Genomic DNA, 14,340 nt, shown 5'->3' with positions numbered 1-14,340 from the left:
CATCATTTTGTCAAAATTAAATTCGAATAATACCAAATCATTTAATTAATTTTACTTATATAGTGCCAATTCACAACAAATGTCCTCTGGTCCAGTTCATGCCCAAAATATCTAATCAGATAAAACCAATACAATTTATTGATACTGACAGATACAAATTGTGCTTCAAGAATTTTGTTTAGATTCTAGTTATATTACTGTACAATAAAACCTAATTTAGTTAATAATACCAATTAGTAAAAAGTGGTCGATCTAAGGAAGCATAGTCGATTGACTTAGTTGTTAACTTTGCAACAATCCCTCATCATGAGCAACCTTATGGAGACAGTGAAGAAATTACTCTAATAAAGTTAACTCTAATACTCTAATAAAAGGAAAATTCCAGCAGAACCTGGTTTAGAATGAGCACCCATCTGCCGCAACAGACTGGAGATTAAAAGGAGAGAAAGGATAGAAAGCAGACATAAAAAACACAGAAGCACTGGTCCAGGAAATTAGAAAATTAAGGATATTTTCACATTTGCACCTCTTGTGCCCTGTGAAAATTAAACTGAAATACAGTTTATCTATGTGTTTCACATATTTCTGACTTGAATTATTTATGATTATTTGAATGAACACTCTTCTTCGGTGTGCTATGTCCTTTCTCTAACACACCTGAACCAAATAGCTGAATTATCTCCTAAGCTCACCAAGTTCTGAAAGCAGAGAAACATCACGAATATGCTGGATACTGATGACTGGCATTGTCCTCCTCTGATTTTACAACAATAGCTAGACTGATCTTGCATGGTGCGTTTTTAATTCTACCAAGTGCTTTTGTAGTACAAGTTGACCTATTGGCACCCACCTATTTGTAGTGTCAGTGATCAGCTTAGGATTTCACAAGTCATGTGGCGGGGAAAACTGGAATTGATTAACTGAAAATCCATATTTCACCACAAGCGACATCACTGATCTGCCACAGTTTATGAAGAAGTAGCATGGGTGATCCTCTGGGTCCCTTTCCTGGCCCCTTCACATGGCAGGCTTCACACAAAATGCTGACAAGTGTGGTCTGCAGCGGTTTTGACAACTCTGTGATTGGTCATATGTAATGTAAGGCAAACCACAACACTGGTGTGAGAAAACACAAATGAAAACTGCTTTTTTTAATGTGTGTGGAAAAATGCTGAAGCAACCTTTAAAACGTAATCCACAAAATAGAGTCTTATAATTCAATTGTGTGATAAAAATCACAAAACAAAAAACTGTCAATTGTAAGCTATGAACCATCAACCTTTCATACCACAGGTTACATTCCTAACCATTTGACTACCCAATTAATGTAGCCTCAACAGGAAGATTAGAGATAGAATGTTATATGGCAATCCTCTTGAAGTAGGATTTGTGGAGTGAGTGTGTGATGAATGCTGGAAAAGTCTTTAAGACATGTAAACCACTACACTACCAGACCCCCTGTGAAGGGCCACAAAGGATTGGCTTAACACTAGAAGTTCCAAAGTGCAGACTCTAGTCTGCAGTGAAATCCTCCCAAATTTGTGAACTGCCTCTCTTTGTTGTGTAAAAAGATTGTCTAATGAGCTGTGACCCTGCCAAAATATTCTCAAATGACCATGACTGAAGAAGGACCAATATGAGTCTTTATTCCAGTCCCTGTGCTTAGTGCTTTAACCACCAAAAATGGGTATCCATCATTTCTAGTGTACTTGGCCATTTTTTATAAATTCCTTAAAATATATAATTTGTCTTAAAATTACCAAAATATTCTCAATTAACCAGGTCTATAGGTACAATAATACAATGCATTGTTTAGAATGTCCGTAGATGTAATGGTTTTTCAACAACAACAAAAAAAAATTACGTTGTTTATACAATACAAGCTTATAGGGACTCAGATTTAAATATTCAATAAACTTTTTATTTCATCATAAAATTCCCATATTCTCAGATGACCATGATGGTAGAAGGAACAATTTGAGTGTTTATTCCACTCCCTGGATTTTGTGCTGTATCCACCAAAAACGGTTAACCATAGTTTCTACATTACTTGGCCAATTAAAAAAAAAATCCTTAAAATTATGTAGTTTGTCATAAAATTACCAAACTTTTCTGAATTAACCACATCCATATCTACAATAATGTCCATTGTTTATAATGCCCCTGAATGTAATGACGTTTCTACAAAAAAATAATAAATAGTTGTTCGTTGAAAACAAGCATATAATGACCCGAATTAGGAAATTAATTAAAAATCCATATTTCATAATAAAATTCCCAAAATATTCTGAGATGACCATGACTGTACAAGGAACAGTTTGAGTGTTTTTACAAGTGCTTGAATTAATTTCCTTTTCAAGCAAAAATTGTTAACCTTCATTTCCATAGTACTTAGCCCAATTGAAACATTTATAAAAAATACATGGTATTTTATAAAATTCTCTAAATGTCCCTAATTTTAATAATAATAAAAAAGAATTGTTAACTATCATTTCAATGATATTAGTAACAATGACCAGAATTTAAAAATACATGAAAAATCCATAGTTTGTCAGAAAAATCTCTAAAAATTCACCAAGAACATCTTTAATATGAAGAATCAACCTTTTAATCGTCATTATTGATTAGCATACGTCCTTATAAATTATTTGTACACAGGTGGGTAGTCCAAAGTGAACAATGTTTATTGGGGATTATAGGCATTATCTACTTAGATATTGTGCGAAATTCCACGGTGTTTGGCTTAACCGAACTGAAGATACAGCCGCTAGCTTTATTACCAAACGTCATATGTTGTAGTGACGCGCTTTGAGATGGAATTTTAGCTAGAGTATGTACTTTTCAGGATTAAAAGACATGCTGAAGGTTTAAGCTCTCTAGGTACCACGAGTGATTTTTGGGGAATTCTTTTATGAGCGAAAGTTCGGAGGTACATTTATGCCAATTAGCCACGCCCACTTTGGCCAACCATCACCATATTAATAACATAGTCTCTAGGTGGTATCCTGAAGGAATGTACCAAATTTTATGAAAATCCATTCAGCCATTTTGGCTATATAAATTTATCTTGCTTATAGCAGCCCCAAGGCTTGGATCCCTGAAAACATTCAGTTTGACCTTATCAACTACTGATATGAAAATTATTTGTAGATCTATTTTCAACTTGGGCCAAAGAAACATTTGTTTTTTGCTTGAGAAAGGTTTGATCGCGTATAACTCAGAAACCGAAAAAAATTTTTGAAATCTGTTCCATATCGTTTTATTGGCTATGTCCGCAGTCTCACCATGCCCAGTTTTGGTTCGACTCGGCCCTAAGGAGGAGTTAACGAAAATAGGTAGTAGTACTGCAAGTAGCAGTTTCAGATATAATCACCAAAATGCATTTTACGTTATAACCGTGCCATCTAGTAGCAAAAGTCTGAATTTTTTTATGTTCCTAGGTAGCACAATTCTGCGTACAGTGTGTAATTTCCCCAACAAAATCTTTCAAATTCACTGAGTTCAAAGGTCAAAGGTTCTGAGCATATGTACCAAGTTGCGTGTCAATCCATCAATCCATTATGCAGATATAAACGTTTGGTGCCTATAGCGCCCCCTATGATTGAATATGCATCAAACTAAATGTACAGGCACAATAACTCATCCTCTATCAGGATCTCTAACAATAGAGTTTCCAGCTCAGCTAGGAGCAGGCGAATGGCCATGCCTTGCATGGGAACCCTAACAAACATTTTCAAAATGGCTATTATCCTCTTATGAAGAAGAAATGAAACTTGCAATTTTATTTTGGACATTTCTACTGAGGTCACAGCTAACAAAGATGATATAGTAAGTCTGATAATATTCTAAATCATGACATGCCACTTTGTATCTGAAGAGCAATATTGGACTGAATATTAAGGTACATTGCTACAGGGGGGTGGAGAGGTGGTGATAGGACAAGTGAACCATGAAATAATTGTTAGGCAAGCAGTGTTTGTGTCATAACATCCAAGGTAGATGTGAATATTTGGATCCAGAAGAATATTACTTGGTAATACACAATAAAACTCCATAATATTTTATTGTGCTTTGAGTCAAAATAAACCAGCTTTATAGAATATATAAATTTCTATGTACATTTTTATTTTACTTTAAGTTGCATTTTAGTTTTCATCATATCAATCTTTATTTTTTGACCTGTCTTGGAATTACATTTAAAAATTTTATTGGATGCAGGAGAAAGAGTTTTTGAGTTATTTGACAGACAATTCTTAGCTTTTACTGGCAATTGAGAATATTCTGGTAGGAGATTGAAGATTACAGTGTGTGTCAAACAGAATAGTGAAGTGCTTGATTGGAGAGCATAGTTGTCAAGATTGTGGGTAAACAAAGGAAATATCTCAGACACAGGAGGAATCACAGAAAATCATCCCCATTGATCTTAGAGGCTCTAACGTCCACTCAAGGTTTTAGAACAATGAACTAAAGACTAAAGCTGGAGATAATATATTGCAGATGCTGGTGAGGAAATGAGGAACAGGTGTGCAAGCAACAGGTCATACAGGAGAAGAAGGGAGGGGCCAGGCCCACCAACACACAAGAACCAAAATAAAAACACACATAGAGGACAACACAAGATCAGGATGGTAAAAACAGAAACCCAATTGGAAACAACACTAAAATACATTTAAAATCAGTTGAATGCAGTTTTATCAAAACTAATGTCCGGTCCATCATACCATATTAAAACTACAAGCTAGTTCACATGTAGTCCTTCAGCAAGCCAAATAATACAGTGCATATACATTTTATGTTTCACAATGCAATCATTGTTTAGTTGCAACCATAGCCACATTTGAAACTTGCATAATTGTGACCTTTCACTGATGGTGGAGATTGTGACTCGAGTTTCAGACTTTCACTCAAGCCATTCACAATAACAAAGACCTTTGAGTTGACTGAGACTCGTACCATAAAGATTGGACAATTGACTAGAGTCGCACTAAAATTCTTTTTCTCATCTAATCAAGAGTGAAAAAAACGCTGTTGTGTAGCTACTAAAGCTAAAAGTGTCATACACAAATATTTTGAGAAAAGGTGTGCTTAAATTATTAGCTTGGCAAGTTCACAGATCATGGGTTTTTAACAATCTTTTGCTGTTTGGTGTAGCTTTATAACAATGTTAATAAGGCTTATAATAGGTTTACAGGTTTATTATAGCTTATAATAGGTTTGTAACAATGAGAATGCATGTTTATCTGAAAGACTGTCCTATTTCAAAGCAATATGAACTTAATATACCTTGGACTTCTTATTCTTTCGCTAGTAAGTTTGATGTGTTATTGCAAAAAAAACCTTAATCAAAAGACTTTACCATCTTTGTGTGTGTCATTGAAAGGAACAAGGCAGCAAAGTTGGTGAAGTCAACCCACTGCTGTTACACCCCTAACTCACCAAGGAAGTGACTTATGTAAGGGTATGCCTGCATTGCATATTTAGACCTAAACGTAGACTCATATTTCTAATAAAATTGGAACTTGATAGGTTTTCAAAATTCCTTGCAGCTGATAACCATACCTAATTAATCATTAAAAAATATATATTTTTTTTAAAGATAAAAGTTAATACCACAGCATTGTGAAAAATTTGCTGAAATCGTGGTCAGTCTGAATGCACCATGACATTTCGCCAGCAATTCACGTGGCCAATGAGAGACAACGTGTCTCCCCGAACAACGGCGCCAGTGTCAACGATCCTGGGTTCACCAAAAACGGAACCAATTTGGAGTGTACTACCACCCACTCCAGGAGCAGCGTCTGGATGACAGTCGCTTTCAGCGGTACTTCCGTCTATCCAGGACCCAGGTTGAGGACCTGCTGTCCTGCGCTGGGTGACGAATCAACCTCTGGGACACCAACGACAGGCACTGTATCCCTGCTGCAGAACGTCTGTTCATGTGTCTTAAGTGAATAAATAAATCTTAGCTCAAAAGATAAACAGCCAAATTGTACTGTCCACATTTTCTAAATATAATAAACATTTGTATGCCTAAACATATGGACGAGGACCATCAAAATACACCAGACAAGAGCTGATATGACAACAGAATGTAGCATGGTAGCCATAAGTATTGAATAATTATGTAATAACGGCTGATCGGCGACCTAGAAATCAGCCTTGCTGACATATGCATCTAAAAATTAAATACTTGACAGAAAACTGACAGAAAAGTTTAGACTTTTCAACTCCAGCAAAATTCGCTTCGTGTCCATCCTGGGTTTTACTTCGCTCCATTCCCCTGAATCGTGCTGTTCGCATAGCTTGCTTTGTAGGTTTCGCTTCACGGGTTTCACTTCGCGTCCTTGGCATCCTTGGTGTCGCTTCTCTCCTGAACCTGCTTTTACATAGGGTTAACATGTAAAGCACTTGCTCCCATCGTGTCATTCACGTTCGGTCAGAACGCAACGTTTAAATCATTTAAGGTATTAGCCATCCTTACAGTAAAGAGGAAGATTTTTTCAGAGTTTGGGAGCAACAGAAAAGGCTCTGTCTCCTCAGGTCACATAAGTCCCATGATCATCTAAAAGCAACAGAGGTTCTGCTCTCAAACTTCTCTTTGAAATGTGCTTGTGCAGACGTTCTGTTTGATAAGGGGGAACCCGACTGCTTAAACATTTAAAAACCAAAATAAAATCTTAAAAGGAATCCTAAAAAGTACAGGCAACCTGTGCAAGGAGGACAATATGGGGGAAATGTGCTCATGTTGCTTATTCCCGTTAGCAGACCGGCAGCAGCATTTTGGACCAGCTAGTCAAAAGCCAAACCTGTGGCCAGGTAAGTATTGTGGATCTGGTCGTTTTTTTTCGTTTAGCTAGGTGGCAATTATGCTCAGCAATCCAATTTAGGGTGGCGGTGGTGTTATACCAGGTCTTTTTACTGCGTAGCATATGATGGATGGATGTGACAGAGATTTTTCCTTCATCAGCTAGGAAAAGAGGTGGTTGATAACCCAAGGGATGCTTCAAAAGGAGACATTCAGATAGCCAAGGAAACATGACTGTTTTGCGCATATCCGATTTTGCGCACGAGTCAGGTAGCGAAATCTAGGGCTATGTGCGACCAAGTTTGCTTAGGGATTGACAAGGGTTGGAGTAGGCTACCTGGGGTTTGTTTACAAGCCTTGCTGCGAGTACAAACCTGGCAAGCAGAAACATACTCCTTGATGTCCTTATTCTAGGATGGCCAACAGATCAATGGTATGACTGATGTCAGGATAGCTGTGATTTGACTGTAGTTTTTTATGAACCTCCAGTAGAAAATAGCAAATCCTTGATTGAAATCACTGTTGTTTTTTGGTGGATGGAGTGGGCTAGTTAAGGATGGTTTAAATCTTTTTTGGACCCGTCATCACCTGCCAATGCTCTAGAATGTACCCAAGGAAGGTAACATGAAAGTCAAATATTTCTGTTTTGAAAATCATTTTTCTGGCAGTCGTTAGAAGACGTCGTTAGAAGAGAACATGTTTCAGGTGTTCCTCTGGGGACTTTGAGAAGATGAGGATGTCATCGAAGTAGACAGAATTTAAATGCTTGAGAAAGTCACATAGGATATTGTTCCCTACAGATTTGAAGACACAGGGTAATTGGTTGTCCCAAAGGGCATAAACCAAATACCTGAAGAGACCTAAGGGAGTTCTGAAGGTGGGCTTCCACTCTTCCCCATCTCCGATGTGGACAACATGGTAAACATTTTTCAGGTCAAGTTTGGAAAAGGTGGTTGAGTTATGGACTGTCTGAAAAGCAAAGGGAAGAAGGGGAAGTGGGTACTTATTTTTTTAACTGGTAGATGGGTTTAGTCCCTGATAAGTCTATACAAGGCTGATGACATCCATAATTTTTCTTTTAAGCATCACAGCAATAATGTTTCCGTTTTCTTTCATAACGGATGAAGCTATAAATACTTTACTCTTTTTTGTTTTTGATACACAACATAAAATAAAATAGGATAGATTAACAGGAACATAGGTGAACGTCTCTGTGAACTGATCTCTTAATAAATCTAAATGAATTATGAATGAGAGGGAAGAATAAAAACAACACTACATATGAGATATGTCTAAATAATTATAAGTACATTTATTAATATCACAGAAATACTAAAGTGCTATGATGACAGTTCAAAATATGCTATCAGGTACCACCTTCAGTCAGTCAGTCAGTCAGTCATTTTCTACCCCTTATTCCATAGTTGGTCACGGGGAAGCTGGTGCCTATCTCCAGCAGTCTATGGGCGGGAGGCGGGGTACACTCTGGACAGGTCCCCAGTCCATCGCAGGGCAACACACAAACAACCATGCACACACTCAGTCATACAGAAGTTTTTACAGAAAAGGGTACCACCTTTTCTTAAATAAATCAATAGTTAGGTTATATTTGCTGTTATTTTCTCCATAGTATAGAGCCTCACAATTCGCTCTTTCCATTGACTTACTGTGGGGAGTGAAGGCTTATACCAAAATACAGTGATAATTTTTTTTTTAGCTACCAGTACAAGGATCCCAAACTGGTACAGTTTTTACTTAACAAATTACTTGGAGGCATTCCAAGGACAAAGACAAGGGGGTTCCACTCAACACAAATGTGCAAAATGTTTGAAATGTCCTCCCTAATTCCCTCCCTGAATGTTTTAATCATTGGATATGTGTGATCTATAACTTGTCCACATTGTCTCAAGCACAAATTTGTTTTAGTTTTATCAAATTTGGAAATAATAAACGTGGTCTGAAATATTTAACATTCACTTTCCAGCAAAATTCCTTCCATGTTGAACTGTTAGTTAGTTTATTTCCATTTTCTCAGACTAGCTCCCACTCTTGATCATTAATCACAAAATTCATTTCTTGCTCCCACCTTTCCTTTGTCCCAAGAATGCCCCCTAACATAGTTGCCTGCAAACATGTATATTAATTTGACAATATCTTATCACATTTTATTTCTTTAGTGGCTTTTATGAAGAAGTTTTACAAATCTGCAGGTTGTGTTTTAAGATGTGACTATTCTTAATGTGACATCAAATAACTTTTCAGCTGCAAAAACCTATAATAGTTGGTTAAGATCAACACATGCTTTTTCTGAATCTGGCTAAAATGACTTCAGAATCCCCCCTTCAAACAAGCCGGCCTTAGATATGGACTGGGGAGCCTTGATATTTTTTCTAAGAATGTTCAGAACCTTTTGGGTACATTTTATCCATACATTTTATAGTTTTAAAACTAATTAAGTATAACAATTAGCATGTCAACAACCAGTCACAATGCAAGATCAGAAGGTAAATACAATATTATTTTATTTAAATAATATTTTAAAGAATGATTTGCCACTTTAGAAGTTAATAATCTTTTTACTCGGCCACTGGTACTTTTAACTAGCGATCACATGGAGTAATGAACTACTAAAATGGCGGAATGGAGCGTCTATTGACTCTCACAAAATGGCGATAAGTCGTATGTAAATATGTGACTTTGCTGGTGCTAGCATTAGTGGTTTTGGCTAAGAAAGGAAAAAACGGTTTATGTAACAACCCTTTTAGTTTTACATGTGCTTAAAATACCATTAATACCAATATTTAGGTGTTTATGGGTACCTGCTACCTGGACCAGCAGGCAGGAAGGTGTGCAATGCTGGCAGTTCCTACGCTGTTCTCTTTTCGCTGTTCTCTCATTCTGTCCGGCAGAGTAGCACTCACAATTGTTGTCTGAGTGCCAAGAAGAAGCCCAACAGATTAACTTTCACAAGTGGAGCATTACAGGTTTCTTTATAATGCTCCAATTCATACATATATAAAAAATCTTCATTAGAAATTGCTTTGGGATTATTTCAAACGTAGTGGACATGGAGAACAAAACAGAAACAAAGAAGAAAGAAAGGGAAAGAGGTCGGGGAAAAAAGTAAAAAGGGAGAGGAGAGAGGATAAAAAGAATACAATATAACACCATAATAGTCTGCTTCTACATCTGCAGAAAGTGAGAAAGAACGAAGATATGTCTGTGTATCTGTGTAAACACCCTAATCCAAACACTTGTGGATGTATGTGTGAGTGCGCTTGTGTTCATAAGGTTTCTCGATAAATTTCAATCTAAAAAATATTCAATAGTGGATGTGAGGAGCCACAGACCTGACCCCCAGGAGTTGAGGCAGACACAGAGGAGATCAGAGCCACAGACATTCAAAGGCCCCCCAGAGCCCTCCCATTTGATGGGGTGCCTAAGAAGATGCATATGAGGGGTCAGCCCAAGACCCAAACTGGCAGAAAACCAGAGCCACCCCAGGACAAAACAGTCCCAACTCACCAGTGAACTCCAATCTCATCCCTTCAGCAGCGCTTTGGATGTTTCCACTGGTATTTTAGATGATAAATCTTTTGCAATTAGCTCAATGTCTTTGAGGTTGGAAGGCGTCCTTGTCTTTACCCTAATCTTTAGTTCCCTCCATAGATTCTCCATCATACTCATGATGGGACTCTGTCTGGGCCATTTCAGAATGTTCATATTACTTCCAGTCAGAAGAAAAATGTTGGTGAAATTAAAAGAGTTCATATACATTTGCCAGGGCTGTGAAAAATGTTGGGCATACCTGCACACACTGAGCTCTTGCGCATGCATTTTAGCATGAGTTGTAGAAAATACCAAAACTGCATAGAAATACCTTGTGCCACAAAACAACTTTCTGCTTGGGTGATATACTGACCATATACTGCATGATATCTAACCCAACCAGAGGGCAGAAAGTGACTGGTGGTATTTCAGCCAAATAAATTGGGGAACTACTTTGAGTGGCAGGTATGGCTTACCTTTTTCTAAGAAATTCGGACTTTGTTTGGTAATGGGCTGTCTGAGGCACATTCTCAAGCTAACAGCCTGCTGGCAACTACCTGATCTTTTTCATTGTGTTGGTATGCATTACCATTCATTCCACACTACTCCCCCGCAAGTCCCACAAGCCAGGATGTGTAACAGCACCAACAGAACAGGTGTGGCTCTTTAAAAGCCTTACAGAGACTATGACAGGAAAATGTTCTAATTGGTACATGGTTTGAGTTTCTCAGTGCATATTACCATTGTCTTTACATATTACATTATTCCAAACTTGAAACTGTATAATTCAAATATATGGTTGGGTTCAGTAGTAAATAACTTTGGCAGTCAAAACCTAGAGAAATAAAAGCAATGACATAACAAATTAGGTGTTTCTCTTCCATTTCAGCAGACACAGTAGTTTCACTTATCATACCTGAGCTACCAGCTTGCTTTCCATTGAACTGGGCTGAGCATATTAACAAGTTGGAACAGATAGGTCCCCCACTATCTTGACGTTTTAAACTTTGGTCTGCACCAAACACCTATTGAGGAATTACAAGCATGCAGACCATATCTGTGGGTTCATACATGCCTGATTAAGATATGCAATGCACAGTTTACAAGAGTAGATTAAAACGGTTTTTACAATTAGTTACCACAGATCATGACGTGCCTATGCCTAGATTGCAGTATACTATATTTCTTAGTGACTGTTTCAAAAGCTGGGATGAAGCCCTTTGCCCTATTTTAAAATTGTCAGATCCACAGTGGCTGTGTGCAGTTTTTGTGTGTGTTCTGTGTTTTTTCTCTCTGCTCAGGGTGTGACTGACAGGTGCTGCAGCACAGGTGTTCCTCATCTGAGTGTAATAGGCTGGGCTTTATATACAGGTCCTTCTCAAAATATTAGCATATTGTGATAAAGTTCATTATTTTCCATAATGTAATGATGAAAATTTAACATTCATATATTTTAGATTCATTGCACACTAACTGAAATATTTCAGGTCTTTTATTGTCTTAATACGGATGATTTTGGCATACAGCTCATGAAAACCCAAAATTCCTATCTCACAAAATTAGCATATCATTAAAAGGGTCTCTAAACGAGCTATGAACCTAATCATCTGAATCAACGAGTTAACTCTAAACACCTGCAAAAGATTCCTGAGGCCTTTAAAACTCCCAGCCTGGTTCATCACTCAAAACCCCAATCATGGGTAAGACTGCCGACCTGACTGCTGTCCAGAAGGCCACTATTGACACCCTCAAGCAAGAGGGTAAGACACAGAAAGAAATTTCTGAACGAATAGGCTGTTCCCAGAGTGCTGTATCAAGGCACCTCAGTGGGAAGTCTGTGGGAAGGAAAAAGTGTGGCAGAAAACGCTGCACAACGAGAAGAGGTGACCGGACCCTGAGGAAGATTGTGGAGAAGGGCCGATTCCAGACCTTGGGGGACCTGCGGAAGCAGTGGACTGAGTCTGGAGTAGAAACATCCAGAGCCACCGTGCACAGGCGTGTAGAGGAAATGGGCTACAGGTGCTGCATTCCCCAGGTCAAGCCACTTTTGAACCAGAAACAGCGGCAGAAGCGCCTGACCTGGGCTACAGAGAAGCAGCACTGGACTGTTGCTCAGTGGTCCAAAGTACTTTTTTCGGATGAAAGCAAATTCTGCATGTCATTCGGAAATCAAGGTGCCAGAGTCTGGAGGAAGACTGGGGAGAAGGAAATGCCAAAATGCCAGAAGTCCAGTGTCAAGTACCCACAGTCAGTGATGGTCTGGGGTGCCGTGTCAGCTGCTGGTGTTGGTCCACTGTGTTTTATCAAGGGCAGGGTCAATGCAGCTAGCTATCAGGAGATTTTGGAGCACTTCATGCTTCCATCTGCTGAAAAGCTTTATGGAGATGAAGATTTCATTTTTCAGCACGACCTGGCACCTGCTCACAGTGCCAAAACCACTGGTAAATGGTTTACTGACCATGGTATCACTGTGCTCAATTGGCCTGCCAACTCTCCTGACCTGAACCCCATAGAGAATCTGTGGGATATTGTGAAGAGAACGTTGAGAGACTCAAGACCCAACACTCTGGATGAGCTAAAGGCCGCTATCGAAGCATCCTGGGCCTCCATAAGACCTCAGCAGTGCCACAGGCTGATTGCCTCCATGCCACGCCGCATTGAAGCAGTCATTTCTGCAAAAGGATTCCCGACCAAGTATTGAGTGCATAACTGTACATGATTATTTGAAGGTTGACGTTTTTTGTATTAAAAACACTTTTCTTTTATTGGTCGGATGAAATATGCTAATTTTGTGAGATAGTAATTTTGGGTTTTCATGAGCTGTATGCCACAATCATCCGTATTAAGACAATAAAAGACCTGAAATATTTCAGTTAGTGTGCAATGAATCTAAAATATATGAATGTTAAATTTTCATCATGATATTATGGAAAATAATGAACTTTATCACAATATGCTAATATTTTGAGAAGGACCTGTAGAGCTGGAACCTGGAAGGGGGCATCAGCTTGTTGTCTTAACCAGCATGGTAAACTGACTGTGAGCTGCAGCTCTGCAGGTCTCCTGAAACCTTTCTAATCTCCTTGTTTTTCCCTGCCTTGCAGATCTGATTCTGTGGAGACAATTTTGGATTCCTGGTTTCTGTTTCTTCGTGTCATGTTCAGACGAGCACCTGAACCCAGGCCCTGTTGATCCAGCCATGGATCTTCGTTCCATTCTAACCTACAGCCCAGCTGCTCAAGAGCCTACTCATGGGGACATCTGACTCTCGCTCACCTGCCTGTCCACTCTCCAACACTGCCTACCTGAAAACAGCGGAGCTACCCAAGAAACACACAGCGAGAACTAAAGAATCTCACCACTCCATTCCTCACTCTCTGCCAACCTCAGCCACCGTGGAAAAGACTTTTTCTCCCCAACAAGTCTCTAGTATCATAATCTGTAAGTCAGCCTCAGAACCTCTCTGCTCTATTTGCCATTTCCTTCCTGGAGCTTCAGTAACCTCTCTCCTCTCCTTCCTCAGTGGCAATCCTGATCCCTCAGGCAGATCCAGTCCAGGCTGTGATTAATTTCAACCCGTGTTTTCTAAATAAACTGTTAAAACTCTGTTTTTGTCCTCATGGCTGTGTCACTTCCTGAGTCATGGAAATTATATTATGACAGAAATATCTTTTACAGTATCTAGAGCTGGTCAACCAATATACAGGTCCTTCTCAAAATATTAGCATATTCTGATAAAGTTCATTATTTTCCATAATGTCATGATGAAAATTTAACATTCATATGTTTTAGATTCATTGCACACTAACTGAAATATTTCAGGTCTGTTATTGTCTTAATACGGATGATTGTGGCATACAGCTCATGAAAACCCAAAATTCCTATCTCACAAAATTAGCATATTTCATCCGACCAATAAAAGAAAAGTGTTTTTAATACAAAAAACGTCGACTTTCAAATAATCATGTACAGTTATGCACTCAATA

The 14,340-nt window shown here is 38.5% G+C and overlaps 1 long non-coding RNA gene across 1 annotated transcript; it reads left to right on the top strand.

Moving 5' to 3' along the window:
* Positions 1–11,653: 11,653 nt before the first annotated feature.
* Positions 11,654–13,960, top strand: LOC124867539. The gene is made up of 4 exons (XR_007038092.1): positions 11,654–11,725; positions 13,338–13,382; positions 13,459–13,795; positions 13,878–13,960. It is a non-coding gene; the product is annotated as an uncharacterized LOC124867539 (long non-coding RNA).
* Positions 13,961–14,340: the final 380 nt, after the last annotated feature.

The sequence above is a fragment of the Girardinichthys multiradiatus genome, chromosome 4, assembly GCF_021462225.1.
Source record: "Girardinichthys multiradiatus isolate DD_20200921_A chromosome 4, DD_fGirMul_XY1, whole genome shotgun sequence".
Taxonomy (NCBI): domain Eukaryota; kingdom Metazoa; phylum Chordata; class Actinopteri; order Cyprinodontiformes; family Goodeidae; genus Girardinichthys; species Girardinichthys multiradiatus.
Note: the sequence above shows the minus strand (reverse complement) of the source record. Positions and strands in the feature narration are given on the sequence as shown.